The sequence below is a fragment of the Triturus cristatus genome, chromosome 3_1, assembly GCF_964204655.1.
Source record: "Triturus cristatus chromosome 3_1, aTriCri1.1, whole genome shotgun sequence".
In the NCBI taxonomy this organism is placed as follows: Eukaryota; Metazoa; Chordata; class Amphibia; order Caudata; family Salamandridae; genus Triturus; species Triturus cristatus.
Genome location: NC_140583.1, coordinates 261625798 through 261641524, shown reverse-complemented (window position 1 = coordinate 261641524; position 15727 = coordinate 261625798). Strand labels below are relative to the sequence as shown.

Here is a 15727-nt window from a genome sequence, read left to right as displayed (position 1 = left end):
TCATCGGGCTCCACTGGGTATGGCCGAATGCCATCCCAGTGTGCTGCAACGCCAGGTTACTGCGGAGCGGGGTTCGTGTGAGGTAATAGTGAATTTAAAAATTTCTAATTGAGTCAAAAAAAGCAGTTTTATTTGTTTTGCTAACAATTATGGTGGTGGAGAGGAACAAGTTTATTTCGGAGGCATATCCGTATGAAGCCTCAGGGATCCAGGGTGACCCTGGACCCGGACATAAGAGGCGTTCTTTAGGTACCGAACGGGTGCCGAGCAACGAGGGCGGTGTGCCATATGCTCCCACCCTTCTCCCGGGATCCCTGAGGCTTCATACGGATATGCCTCCGAAATAAACTCGTTCCTCTCCACCACCATAATTGTTGGCGGATTATTCCCAATATATATTTTTTACACTTATAGTCCTCGGCAGGGTGAGCCTTAGCGCGCTCATACCGCCGGGACTCTGCACCCCCACTCTGGTCCTGACGAAAGCCTGTATACCATACATCGAGGCAGAAACATGTTGACTGCCACAGAGTGAATCTGGTCTTCTAATTTTTGACCCTCACTCTCTTTTTTAATCTTTCCAATTAACAAAACAAATAAAACTGCTTTTTTTGTCTCAATTAGAAATTTTTAAATTCACTGTCACCTCACACGAACCCCGCTCCGCAGTAACCTGGCGTTGCAGCACACTGGGATGGCATTCGGCCATACCCAGTGGAGCCCGATGATGAAGCATGTCACCAGCCAGGTTGGTGAGTGAGGGCTTTATATGAAACCTATGTTGGTTTTTTCTCCTTAAACAACATAAAGTGTTGTTTTGAGTCAGCAGACTCGTGCTCTTTTGACCCTAAGAGGTTGTGTTTAAACCACACGGTTTATTACATACACCATTATGTAATAGGTGGGTTATCTTACGGGCGATCCAAGGGCAGGCTACCAACCGGGCCGCCAGCCCGCTTGATGAGCCAGGCAGCTCTGGGTTGAACCCGCCTGTGCTGCCCTTACAAGTGATCCTCTTCCCGGATTACGTGACCGTTGGTACCTTCTTACTCACGCCCCTTTCAGGGCGGAGCGTCGCATATCAAACCCCTCGGTGACTGTTACTGGTAGGCCTGGCTAATAGTAGCCCCACAGACGGCGCAACTTGCCACACCCCTGGCTCATGGACCCCACCCATGAGCCAACACATGCAAATGAAAGGACAAACAGGCTGTAAATTGCTCCTTTACGTGGCAATCCCATCATAAAATCGTGCTCAGATAATGGCCAACATATGCAGATTGGAGGGGCAGAGTTGCAGTCTTAGAGCAAACCTCTTTTGGACTGTGGGCAGTGTTCCATGTTTAAATGTTTTTTTTTGTAGCCCAATGACCATTGGACGCTAGGACTGTCCCCACTATGGTCCGCCCTGCCCAAGCACTAATGCAATTGGAAGCATGAGGCCGTAAGCAATGGGTGTTTGTATGTCAATAAAACAATAACTAGCGGCGCCATGAACCATGGACATACCCTTAAATGTCTGAAGGTCAGAGCCACAGGACCAATAGGGAGGGGAGCAGGGGGCTTGTGGTGCCCCAAGCTCTCCCAGAGACTGATGTCCCTGACTCGCCCGACCAGGGAACCCAGACACCAGGCGTGTGTCTGGCAGGGGCACACTCGGATCCCGAGCGGTGGCCCGGTGCACCAGCTGCCGCTGGAGGGCAGAGGCAGGCACTTAGCTCGGCCAGGTGAACACCAATAGGCCCAGGGACCTGCCCGGCTGCCGGATGCGCCCCTATGCTGTTTGAATTAACCTTGTGCCTGAAAAGCCTTCGGCGCCGCAGGCAGGCCCCCCATGTTAGCATGATGGATCCGCCGATGCCCCACTACCAGTGAGGGCAAAGCAAGCTTAAAGTGCGTGTATGGGCGCCCCTATGTAATCCTAATGCTGCCCCAGCATAATGACAACGTAACCCTGGTTGAGGGCAGACTCACCGCCAACCATGCCAATTAGGGACCCGACCCGACACCTCACCGTGACGGGTCCAACGCCAAAGATGCAAGGCCCCTCTCACTCACTGAAACCTGAAGGTCATCTCACCAAATCAAGTTGTGGCAGCCGAGATACCACCTCTGACGCACTACTACCCATCCGGCCCCAGCACTCAATCTGGTGTCGAGGGAACGCAGTTACAACCCGTGACGGCGGGGGCGGCCCAGACTCCCCGGAAAATCCCGGCGCTGAGGCGCAATACCACCGCGTGCCTGGCGCAAAGAGGTCAGTGACAGAGAAAAGGCGCACAACGGCACAGCGAAGGCAGCAACCCTCTACACGGCGTGTGGACCACGGCGCGACACAGCAGTTTGCCGCCTCATGTCGCCAGCCTGATTCAGTCACCGAGCGTACGAAGAGTTGCTGTCTAACCTGTGACCGTTTCGTGCCCAAACCACGATGGGAGCCTGCGCACCCGATAGCCTGCGGGCCACCAACTCTCAATTATTCCCCCCGGACCCAAAACTGGACACCAGGCAGCCGGACCCAAATAGGGGGACCGCGGTCAGCGGCAGCATCAGGCCCCAGAGGCACCCAAACTCACCACAATACAAAGACGATCATATAGAAGTCGACAAACGAGCCAGACAGCTGACGTTGTGTTCAGCGGGGGGAACAAGCGACGACCTACCGACACAGCGTGTCCCGCGCAACGGGCGAGAGTATCCACGTGCATTTGCCCACTCCGCTGACTGCGTCTTGGCGGTTTTAATTGCAGGATGCGCCAGGGAAATGTCCCGGTTTTGGCTTTAAAATTATGGTCACCCTACCCTTTTGGCACTTGTCCAAACATGCCCATTCATCTCAGGTTGCAACCATTAACTTATTGAGACGTGCCCGCAGCATCAGGCATACGTTTAGCACCAGCCTCCTAAACTATCTCAGAGTGATCAAGCAAGATATGACAGCTATGTCCTTTTTTAAATCGTGAAAGCACATATAAGAGTCATCATTACCAAACTCGATGCTCCATTGTGCATTGCACACTGTATGCGCCGTGCATCCTTAGTAAACTATTCTGGCCGGAGAGTGCCATGTACAGCAATCTTTTGTCTAACCCTGATCTCCCGTAATTGTGCATCTTATGGTTCACCCCGCGGCCCGACCAGAAGAAAGCCCCACCCCCACTGCGTGAAGCCCGACAGACTCCTGGGGCCACTCACAGCTGACTCCAGGCGCCAAACAGCCAAAAAGGCTTCCTAATGCACTTTAAACTTGAACAGTCTTACATGTGCGCCACGCTAAACTCCGGTCCTATTGCCTAGTTGCTAGTGGAGAGCATAAATGAAGTGTGATTGGCAGCTAGTCAGTGTTTACCTGATCAGCAGGACTTCCTAAATTAGACCCGAGTCATCAACTCAAGTGAGAAGATGAGCAGGGCACACGGTTAGCGGAGAGGAATACGCGACAGGGGCCCGCGACAACAATCAGAAAAAAAAAACCCTCGGAGCTGCCACTCCTGGGCCACATGCCCGCGCCTCGAATTGTTCGCCTCCCACACCGACTGCCAGGCTGTGGGAAACACTTTGCCAAAATACCCGCCTGCCAATCACAGGCACCGCTTCACAAAGTGGACAAAAAATGGGGGGAGGGGCTGACTCGCCGAAGGCAACGGTCCCGGGACGCTGAGGTAACTGCTCCACCAGGTGCCGCAGTAACCTCGAGCATCATATCATGATCTGCTGTTAATGCGAGTCAAGTTCGTCACATTTTACAAAATTGCATACATATCTTCCCTTATTTAATGTAAAAACTGCTTTCTTGCCTTGCTATAAAGTGTCGCTCAAAGTGCACACATGCGGCAGTGAAGCTCTCCGCCATGAAAAAGCGGCCGTAATTTATAACTAAGGGACCCCAGCCAGTGAAACCAGGAATGACCCCCATAACTTTTAGAGTGCCAACCACGCACTCGCTCACCACAGGAACCCTGACGCTGCCTCTGCTCTTCCTCTGCTGGCGCTCACTTGCCCCCCATGGGGAAAAGACACAGCCCCTGAACCCCTGCCACTCAAATCAAGCCCGAAAAGTCACAACACCCGCCTGGGGAAAAGCCTACTGAATGAGCCACCTTCTGATGGGGCCGTCAAGAGCACACTACCTGCGTCCTATGAACGGACGAGAATCCCCAGGCATGAGCACCCGCTCCGCACGACAGCGGCTTGGGCGCTTTTAATTGAGGGTACCACTTCTCCATAACCATATTGAAATTGGCAAGAAAGGCCCCAAAGGTCCTCCCTTCCCCCCAAACTCACCGCGCATGAAGACCACTACCTGGTCCCAGGTACACAACACTCGAGGCGCGCTGCAGACACAGCGTGTCCAGCAGGGGCAAAGGAGACCACAATATCGCCGACCAACGCAAGACCAGACGGCGTGAGCAGCGATCAAAAGAGGTCGCCAAAATGGTGAGGGAGGGATATATACCCTCCCCCAAGTCCTGGGCGCCCAGGAAGTGACGCCCCTCGTGCGCCGCAACCAAGCTAGAGAGGGGGGACTCCAACCAGAGTCCCTGCCCCTGAAGGGGGCGAGGGGTGTGGGGTGCCCAGGCGACACTAGAGTGCTGACCTCTCTAGTGGCCCCCTGTGGGTGCCTCGGCCAGCAGCACTCTTTGGCCTCTCTGGGGCGAGATCGGAGCTCATTCAGAACTCTGCTCACGCGCTTGCTTCTCTGCTGCAATCGCATCTAAGGGGTAAGCGAGGGGAGGCAATCAGTCTGATGGTGCAAGCCACCTTTCGTGACGTCACTTCCTGACGTGACGCCAGCGTCCCCCCACTTCTTTTTTAAGGACTTGTGCCCTGCATATTACCAATTGTTTGTAACAAAAACACTCCTGAAACTTAGTAAGAGTGCGCCCACCGCGCTCCATTCTTGTTCTAACCTGCCCTCTTCAAAAAGCCTCTCACAGGTTACCCAGACCCAAAGGCTCTGAATTCAGACTGAAATAGAGCGACGTAGAAGCAAAGCTTCTTAAATGTTGCACAGAGGCGACGGTCTGGGATCTTAAAAAGCAGAGCTGTCTCTTGGGTTACACTGCTTCCGTTGCTTGTCGGCTCAGACCTTAAAAAGAGCAATGACTGAGTAGCTCAAGAATCCACAAGGTGCTGGAAAACCCGCATTTTAAGCGCAACCCCCACAGGACCCACCTGCTCCCTATCAATATATAGAATCTGAATCTGGGATTTGAATTTTCAGATTTCACTTAAATTTTCTAATTTGACTCTCTTTCGAGGTCTGGCTTGACAACACAGCAGTCGCCAGACCTTATGTGAGCAACAGAAAAGGAGCTTTCCGAAGTAGTACCGAGAGAGGTGCTTAGGCTTTGCCTCCATGTTGGTTCTCTTAAGTACAGTATTTGACTGGGCAGAAATTGTGTCCTTCCACAGAAAAAGAGTGCTTGTAGTGAGCTTTGTGTCTTCTGGGTAAGCATATGCTCAACACATCAGAACTGAGATGTTTATAGTGGTAAACCAGTAATAAAAGCTATAGGTCTGATCTGTTTATTTGGAAAAATGATGATAAAGACGATAGGCCTGGCATATTTATGACGTGCATTATTATTGCTCTTAGTAAAGCCTTCAGAGAGGTAGTTTGATACATGAGCTCTCACGGATTACTGTAATAGCAACAGTTTGATGTTGGTTACCCCCTCCGACAAACCGTGGGGATAAAGATTTGCACTGCGATAATCCTTATTAGGCTGTTTTAGTAGAGATAGTATTTTTCTTAGCCAACTGTAATTACATTTGTAATTGTATTAATGTATGCCAGATGGTTGCCTTGCGGGAAGCTTATGTTCAAAACAGTAGGCCTGAGTTGGTATTGTGCCAAACTATAGGCTCAAATGGTTCACTGGGAAAAGTTAAGTCAAACGCTTAGGGGCCGATTCCGATCCTGGAAAAATTTTCTCTGTACGAATCGTATTCGGATTTTATTTCCGTCCGAATCGTACAAGTACCGTACAAACTGGCAAGTACGATTCGTATGGGAAAAAGTCCATGCGAATCGCATTGGGAAAATATCCCCACACGTCCTCGGGTCGGAAAATGTGTCCGACACATCCTCGGACGATTTACCCTACGAATTGGAAAAATGGAGTCCGACCGCGCAAGTACGATCCGTCCCGTCCTTCCAATTTTGCAACCGTATGGAAAATACACCGTACGGACCGAACTGCAATAGCAACCATGGAGACATGTGCCCGCATACGCGCCGAACCCCCCTCCCAGACCCCGCGGATGTACGTGCCGTACCCCCACCTGTGTATGTACACCCGTGTATGTACACCCATGTATGTACGAGTCGAACCCCCACCCGTGTATGTACGAGTCGAACCCCCACCCGTGTATGTACACCCGTGTATGTATGAGTCGAACCCCCACCCATGTATGTACGAGTCGAACCCCCACCCGTGTATGTACACCCGTGTATGTACGAGTCGTACCCCCACCCGTGTATGTACGGTGCGTACCCCCAGCGCGTAGCGCTGGGGTTACGCACCGTACATACACGGGTGGGGGTACGACTCGTACATACACGGGTGTACATACACGGGTGGGGGTTCGACTCTTACATACACGGGTGTACATACACGGGTGGGGGTTCGACTCGTACATACACGGGTGTACATACACGGGTGGGGGTTCGACTCGTACATACATGGGTGTACATACACGGGTGGTGGTACGGCACGTACATCCACGGGGTCTGGGGGGGGTTCGGCGCGTACCGGGCCCCCAATTCCGCTCGCATCGCGCCGTACTTCGCTTTTCCGGCACTTTTTGGGTGCCGTAAAAATATTGCCGTCTGGACTGGTGTCGGTTCGAATCGTACTTCCTTGTTCGTGAAACGGAGCCTGACTGCGTCCCGACGTCACGTCGGCGCTTTCCAGGATCACATTTGTATGTATATTTTCGTCGGTCGGTGTTTTATACGATTCGTACTGAAATGGTGTTTCCGTGCGAATCGTACTTCCATGTTTGTAAGGTTTTTTACCGGGTACGAGTCGGACGGAGAAAACCCTCCGACCGACGGTTCGTACCCGGTTTTTCCAGGATCGGAATCGGCACCTATATGTCTGAACTGTTTATTATGGAAAGTGATGAAAAAGGTAGTAGGCCTGGCTTATGTATTGTGGAAAACATTTGTTAAAGCCTTTAGACCTTTAAAAAAATATTTCATTGGGTTTTATACTAGACATATAATTAGGTACATAAGATATAGACACATCATCATTAAATGCTTTATTTGGCATGAAATAATAGAACCATAAAAGTCAGGTACAGATAAAAGCCAAACGATGCACACACAAAATATTAAAAGCAATACATCGTTAATCAATAATCATTGAATTCCTTAATCCAACGGCGCAGTTTAAAAAACAAACAACAGACCAACAGATCAGGGGGTCTCCAACAGGCACATGTATCAACCATTTTTGCAAGCTCAAATGGTGCGATTCGCAAAAATCGTCCGTTTGCCCCCGCAAAAAGGGCCTTTGCCATGCATCAAGGTTCGAGGCACTCGCAATTTCAGAATTCGCAATTATTTGCGATTTCTCAACTTGTGATTGCATTTAAGGAATCGCAATTTGCAAGAACCACTTTAGAATAGCGATCTCGCTAATAGGGGGCGCAAATTACCATGAAGTTGAACTTGATGGTAATTTGCAAAAACTTAGAAAAATGCACTTTTGTGAGTTTTTCAAAGTTTAATTTTGCTCACACACATGCCCTTGTGGCATGTGTGTGCACAACATGGGTGCGCATCACTATTACAGGGGTGCAAAAGTGTGTCCTTTTGACACCCTTGAAATTGCATGCGCAATTTGCGAGTACCTATTGGTACTCGCAAATTGCGCATGCAAGCTCCCTTTCATTCCTATGGGCCTGTAGGCCCATAGGAATGAATGGGGAGCCATTCCTTAATTGCGACTCGCAATTTGCAAGTCGCAATTAAGGAATTTGTAGGAATCGCTATTTTCTCAGCGATTCCTACATGCATAGGCATTTGCGCTTCCTTATTAGCGAATCCTTATTTTTCGCTATTAAGGAATCGCAAATGGCATGTTTGATGCATGTGCCTGTAAGTAGCTGTAAAACAGTAACGCAAGCCTGGCCGGAGTAAAGATTCTTCCAACTAAAAGTGGCCTCAAAAAACAAAGTCCCAGTTGTCTGTAAACTGGACAAAACAAAATAGAGTGCCTAGTGTCTTCTTTGGACGTTGAATCACAGAGACAAGGTGGGTGATCCACGTCTCTGGACTATCCCTTGAGTACGTAAAAAAAAAACTGACCATATTCAGCCTAAAGTGTGTTAGAAAAAAAAGATGACAGACATGTCCTTTAAAAGATATGGCTCTGAAGACAAAGTAGTCTGTACAAGTGCACACGACCTGACGGAGGCCTTTGGCAGAGCATGGGATTCCCTCTCATTTCATCGCTGACTAATAAATGTGTCCTTCACCCAAGTGAGGTCGATTTTAAAATTCTTTCAGGGTTACTAAAAAAGGAAGTGTGACCTAGTTTAAGGAAGCTCTTCTTGATTTAGCTAAACCATGGTATCCATAGGGCATGATCAAAACTCATACAGTCCTTTACAAACTTACTATTAAGGTCCAACTCAGGTTTGAGCCAGACGGCCAAGCATAAACCGGATAGTGTCCCACAAAAACCCTATCCCAGCTCTTCGTGGATGACAAATATGGAAGAGATGCTAGGGCGTGTGAGAAGTCTTCTCAAAAACATGTTCTCAACACGTTGTGAGTTGCTTAAGTTGGCATAACCCAAGATGTCACAACCATAAAACTCAATGGGCACACATATGGCTTTGAAAATCTCGAGTATTGCTCCCACCGACTAGCACCCTAACCTAGTACTGAAGTGAAAAACTGAAACAATGCCTCTGGCAAAAAATATGTCTCCTTTTCCTGTTCACTGGTGACCAAGTGATTGAAGAATCAGACAGAATACCAATGTAGGGAAATGTTTTGCCTTTGTAAGTGAGCTAACTTTGTTCTGCATTTAGTGTTTTTGGGTCCTGCTATCATGGTGTGTGATTTGATAGACTTAATGTTCATATCAAGTGTGTCAATATTATTAGTGAAAATGTCTAATAAAATGTAAAGGCCAGGGGCTGTTCTAGAAACTAAAACAGTGTAATCTGCATATAATAGGGCTGGGACAGAGCAGCCCCTTAACGTAGGCATATCACGATCCCCTGCTACTTGGAAATGTTCCTACTTTTTCACTTGTAGGGTAAATAAAAAGGGGGCTATGAGACAGTCTTGTCTGACCCACTCTGTTAGGAAAAAAAGTGCTCTTTGCATTCTACCTCCTGGCCTTATCTAACAGAAGCGTTCAGGTTAAGGTGCACGTCAGGTATGAAAACGACAATATTCTTGTCAATCCCCATTTCCAACATCATAGACCACTGTTTCTCTCTGTTGACCCTGCCAAAAGCGGAGCTTACGTTAAAGAAGGCCAGGTGCATCGCTCCTGGTCTAGCCACCGTGTACTTGCTGGTAGAGAGATACAGGTTCAAACATGGGTCCACTGGGCCCTTTACCTAAAACCACAGTGCCCTTCAGAGAGCACGTTGCGATCTTTGGCCCAGGTCGCTGGTCTGTAGAGTATCATTTTCCCTATCACCGTGACCCCTGAATCTATGAAGAGATTGGGCGATAACACCAAGGGTCATCTCTTGATCCCTTTTTTAACACAGGGTAAATAACCGATTTGGACCATGACCTGGGAGGACAATGTCTAAGGGCCACTTTAATGTTGATGGTGAGCAGCAGGGCCCGCAAAAGTACATTGGACTCAAATAGGTTCAGCGGGACCCCCATCGGGACCAGAGGACTTGTGGTTTTGGGAGGGTGAGGATGGCGTCTCTAACTTCTTCTCAATCAAAGGAAAGGGAAAAACCTCTAAGAGAAGTCAGAACTAAGAGGGAGTCAGTAAAAGAACTGATGGAACATGGCTTATCATAGATACCTGTAAAGCGTTTGACCCAGGAAGCAGGCGTGATATGCAGTGATAGTAAACCTGCTGAGTCGGGGTTGAATAAGGAGCGGTTCCCAATCTCCCAAAAATGAGTACTGCACCTGGAGGTGCAAGCAGCAATATGGTCCTGCCAAGCCTCCCGTCTCAACGTGATTCCTGAGTTCTAAGGCGGATTTACATATTAAATTCTAAGGTAAGCGACTTTGGATCCCTTGGAGTCTCCTTAAGAGCCGCCAAAAGGTCACCATGAGCCTTACTACAGGAGGGACCAAGCCATCTCACAGGGTGAACGAGCGTTGCCTAGAGGAGGTGAGAAGGTCCCTCACGTGATGGCTCATAGTGTCAAAAAACTGAGAAGGGTCTCATCATGGAACGGGTTGTCAAGGCATTTTGTGAAAGCATCAGGGCAGAGACTGAGTAATTTGCGATGAAAAAAGTAAGGCTTGATTCCCTTCCATCCAAGTCTACATCCCTGGTCTTTTGCGGTCACCTGCCCACAAAAAGTCGTTCAGGGGCCATATTATACGCCCCATATAGTGTAGCTCTCAGTGGGTTATGGTCACTACTTATATCCCAAAGTGTATGACATCAAAGATGGAATCAAGACAGTAGAGACAAATATAAAGGGTCTTATTTACATGCCCCATGCGACGCCAGAACATCACTTTTTCCCATATTAAAAGTGATGCACCGGTGGCGCAAAGGGCTTGTAAATAAGCCCCAAAATCTTTTATTTTGTAGGCGCCTCTCCCACTGAACGTGGGTGTTGTAGCGCTAGAGACAGCCTTCACGGTACCGTCATTCAAAGCAGCTACATTACAGTCATTCACCATGGTGCTAAGCATCTCTCCCTGAGTGGTCTGCTCAAAGTGAGTGCCAGAGGGAGGGAGATAAACTGTGTCAGTGCGCCTACAATTATGACAGAAAATCACCCAACAGAATCTCGTATGAGTAAAAACACCAGCAGCGTAAAATAACTTCTCAAACAGGGATCTAAGAGCTCTGACATGCTTCGCGGAAGAATGAGTACCGAGGTAGTAACCTACAAGAGCTGGAATAACCACTGCAGGGCAAGCAGATGAAGAGAACCAGAATCCAGTTCTTGCAGCTTTCAGTTGAGGCCAAGGGAAACCAGCATCAGGAGACCACCCTTGGTCCTCCCCGACTGCGAACCTGCAAGCAGGCAGGGAGAAACCACTGTATCCATCTTAGAATAGCTGTTGTTAAATTCTAAAGTTTCTTGGAGGCAAATAATGGCAAATCTCCTTTAAAAAGACAGCCAGGGAGGATCTTCCCTAATTCCCGCCATGGAAAGGATGTCAAGAGTGGGAGAAGAATTACTAGTGTGGATTATAATTTATAATCTCCTGTGAAGTGGGGTGGGTCCCTGGGTCAAAGAAGATGTAGACAAAGAAAGCAGTCAGTCATTGGTGTCCAGGTACCTCAATGGTTCGAAAGTATTTGAAATAGGTACAGTGAACTTGACCCTACCGGATAGGGCTGGGTGACCTTAGTGGGAAACAATGCTTTTAGATGCGAAACCTGGACAACCACCGGTGGCACTCGAATGAAGATGCTCATAAATGTAGCCCAAAGGAACTGGTAAAATGCCCTTAAGTGGTCTGTGCAGCAGTGAAAGGGCCCTTAAGATGTTACAGCATAAATGGCCACATGTATCAACCAATGTTGCCTTCGCAAACGGGCCGATTCACAGAATCGGCCCTTTTGCGAATGCAAAACAGGCTTTTTACATGTGTTAAACCCTATTTTGCGATTCGGTAACCTGCTACCGAATCGGAAAATGGGTTTGCGATTCGGTATTTGGAAGTGTCGTGTTTAGGGCGTCCCTTCCAAATAGCCAATTCTAATGGTATGTATGAGTGTTTTGTGCCTTTGAATGCGGTCGCAAAACATTTGCATTTTACCACCTACTTCAAGTAGGTGATAAAACATTTACAAATAGTAACGGTCCCCAAGGGACCCCTTCCCCCTTGGGAATGGTTGTAAAAACGTTTTTAAGAGCAAGCAGTGGTCCGATGGACTACTGCCTGCTCTTAAAAAATTAAAAGAAAACTTAACATTTTTATTTTTAAACTAAATCCGTTTTCCTTTAAGGAAAACGAGCTGCGTTTAAAAAAAAAGATTGCCTTATTTAAAAGCAGTCACGGACATGGTGGTCTGCTGACACCAGCAGGCCACAATCCCTGTGAGTTTAGCGATTCCTAGGGGGTCACAAATTGCGATCTACCTCAATAATATGAATAAGGTAGGTCGATTTGTGACCCACTAGGAATCGGTATTTGAAACTCATGGAGTTCCATACATTGGAAGTAGCGATTACCTAATTGCGATACTCAGAAAATCGCAATTAGGTAATTGCAATTTCCAAATTTGATACATGTGGCCCAAAAAGTGTTATTAAAATTAATAACTATACTGTCACCGGCGCAAGTTTTAAGACCCTTGCCCAACTATGTGACCCATCTAACCATGTTGATCAATAAAGAAGAGACAGCATGGAACCCAGCTGACTGTGAAACCAGTGAACAACATTGTTTCTTAATTTCTGATAGTCCGCCATAAAGCCAGCCTTCAGGTTAGGGACGTTGGCCAAAACTACACCAAATGCTGCATCCCCACGTGGGCGATATAAATGATAAAAGTTAGAATTAGCAATGGCCACCCCCTAACTATATCTGGCGCCTCATGAGTGTTTACCCGGTACAACTTTGCAAATGACCATCAAGTGCCCGCATGCTAGTGGACGTGGTTTCAGAAGCACTTGGTTTAACATACTGGCCTACACTCAGGCCCACAAGGACTACATCTGTATTCCCATTGGGAAGACGCTTAGAGACCACTGGCAGACAGCTTAAACATGTGATTTGGAGTGTACACATCATTTAAACATTAAAAGCCATAGCCTGTTGTGTCCCAAGCTTAGGACAGCCCTTTAAAACATAGACTGGTGTATCCCAACCTTGATACAGGATCTGTAGGCTGCACAAGGGGAGATGGTGCCGAAAAAAGAAAAGGTCTCACTTAAAGATACTCCCTCACTATTCTGGGAATTTAAGTTTTTTTCACTCGCTCACTGAAAATTCGTTAGTTGATCCTGGCTGGGAGTGTCTCCCCAAAGCACAATCACATTTATACCCATATTCGTCACCCACTCCCATCCATGTGTATGTTATGCATGTTTGTGTATGTGACTATTGAAGCATATGCATTGTATGTATAAGTGAAGCAGCGTGATGAAGGTCTGTGGGTTCTGTTTTTGGATGTCCCAGGCCTGTGCCTGTACATAGAAGGGAGCAAGATTGCTTTCCCAAACAGTGGAAATGTATTAGGATGAACGAGAGAGGCGACTTAGACAGTGAACTGGGATCAAAGGAGACAAGGCACCTATAAGAAATTCAATGGCGCCCTTCCTGTAGCATTACCACTTGGTAGTTGGTGGGGGTGAAGGGGTCCGTATTTCTGGTGTTCAGAGTGAGAAGGGTCTTTTTAGGTTAAAATGACCAACTTGCTTCTTTCCTGAACACTGTCTTTGTGGCTGTTCCTAGCTAAGTGCATATAGATCACACCTCTTTGTGCCTCTGTAGTGGGTGCTCCTGGCTGGAGAGGAACTTCTGCACAAGATCGCACTGGTACACCATCATGGCCGGACGCAGTCATGATCTTTTTAGTAAAGGTACCCACAGCAAATACTTCCATCCAGGAATGTGCTTTCATGGCTGTTTACTCACTTTACCTGCAGCAAGCACTTTAAACGGGGCAGCTTGCATACCTGAACTTTTTATCCATCATCTAGAAACTTCTGATGCATCACAAGATTGGAAAATGTGTGGTTTCTTTCAAAGCATCCATTTGTTTTCAATCCTGGCCGGTATTGGGAGTGCTGCATATTGTTGACTTTTTACACTAGCTGCAATCAGTGACACACGGTTCTTATTGCTACACAGATCACAAACTACAACAGAAGTGATGCCCTCCAGGGAACCTCTGATGGTAGAACTGGTTGGCAGGTGCTCTAATTGGTGAAAGTGGTGTTTGGTGGAGGAGCACAGATTAGTGGGTGAAAGGAGATCCATCCAGGGATGCTTCGGTTCATGGTTGCATTGGCTATTCTGAACGTAGGTTAGTGGGACCACCAGGTGTGGGTAACGCAGACACACAGGGCTGGATCCACCTTTACTGCAGGACAGAGAGGCTGGGTGCCTGGCAGTGGTGTAGGAAGGGGGGTGCGGTGGGTGCGGGCCGCCCCGGGTGTCATCACTAAGGGGGGGTGACAAAATGGCAAAAATATGTGTTTTAAACACAATTATTTACCATTTTGTCAAGCCGGGGTGACAAGTGTCATCTCTGAGGGGGGTGTCAAAATGGCAAAAATATGTGTTTTAAACACACATTTTTGCCATTGTGTCAATTCGGTGGTGACTAGAAGTTTTCTGCACTGGGTACCACCTGACCTTGCTGCGCCACTGGTGCCTGGGGTTATACTCTGTCTCAGGCCGACCCTGGTTACACCGCCCAAATAAATGGTCTCAGACCAGCAAACAAGGAGGACAAGTCGATCAGGTGGATTCTAACCTGCGGCTCGCAGTTTACGGGTCTTCACAGCAGATGCACTAACCTGTCGAACTGTTTTACCAGCTATCACAAACATGGCATGAGACATGAGATGGGAAGCAATACATTAATGCATTTGGGATCGGATACATGTATCCCTGGATTGATAAGATTTACTACGCAATACAACCTGTTTTAGGATAAACAATGGTGTGGCAGGTAAGGATGCTCCAGCCGCTCTTCCCCAAAGCTGCTACTGCTGACAGTTTGTTCTTTGTCACGATTAAGAGGCTGTGGGCACAAGAGCCTGCTGAAGATGAACCAGGGGATGCGAAACAGATGCAGGGCCCACATATGTGTATACATATATATATATATATATATATATAATATATGTATTTTGAGCTGTCAAGAAAGGCTAAATGCAATAATGCTCATTGAGTGTTTAAAACAGTGCAACTGGTGTGAGTCCACTCAGGGCCTGATTTCAAGTTTGGCGGTCCATAGGACTGCCAACCCCATGACAATGGCACGACCAACGCTGCACTGAGGGACCACTAGCATTATTTCGACTGCGCCAGTCGGACCGCAAGCACCACCGGGATCAACGATCCCATGCGGTTGAGGCAGTGTGGTTTGAGTCACCAATATGCTCGGCGGTGCTGCTGCGGCACCGCCGAGCATATTACGAGATGCCTCACAGCCAACCGTCCAATGGCGGTGAGGACACGATAGAAAGGCTTGTGGTGAGACAACAAAGGGGGCCCTAACAGGAGCCCCGGTGACTTTGGGCCTGGGGGTGTATGCAGGGGAGTACATGTTGTGACCCCCGTAGATTTGCACCGCAGTTTCTGTCTGGTGCAGCATGCACCACATAGTGCATGCCACAACATCCAGGAACATGCTGCAGCAGTATCAAGGCGGTGCCTGTCTGAGCATCTCCTATCAGCCTTTACACAGGCACCGCCATGACACGGCCACCACACTTCCCCCGCCATGGATTACAATCATAGTCTGGCAGGCAGTGTGAGTACGGCTTTGGCGGTCCTCCCGCGGGCCGTTGGTGTGGCAGCCCGCGGGAGGACCGCCAAAATCATAATCAGGTCCTGAGATAATGGGATAGT

The 15727-nt window shown here is 48.3% G+C and overlaps 1 protein-coding gene across 1 annotated transcript in view; it reads left to right on the top strand.

Annotated features, from left to right (window-relative positions):
• Positions 1–15727, top strand: part of CSPG4 (chondroitin sulfate proteoglycan 4) — a 404024-nt gene that overhangs the window by 237331 nt on the left and 150966 nt on the right. The gene's annotated exons all lie outside the window — the stretch shown is intronic.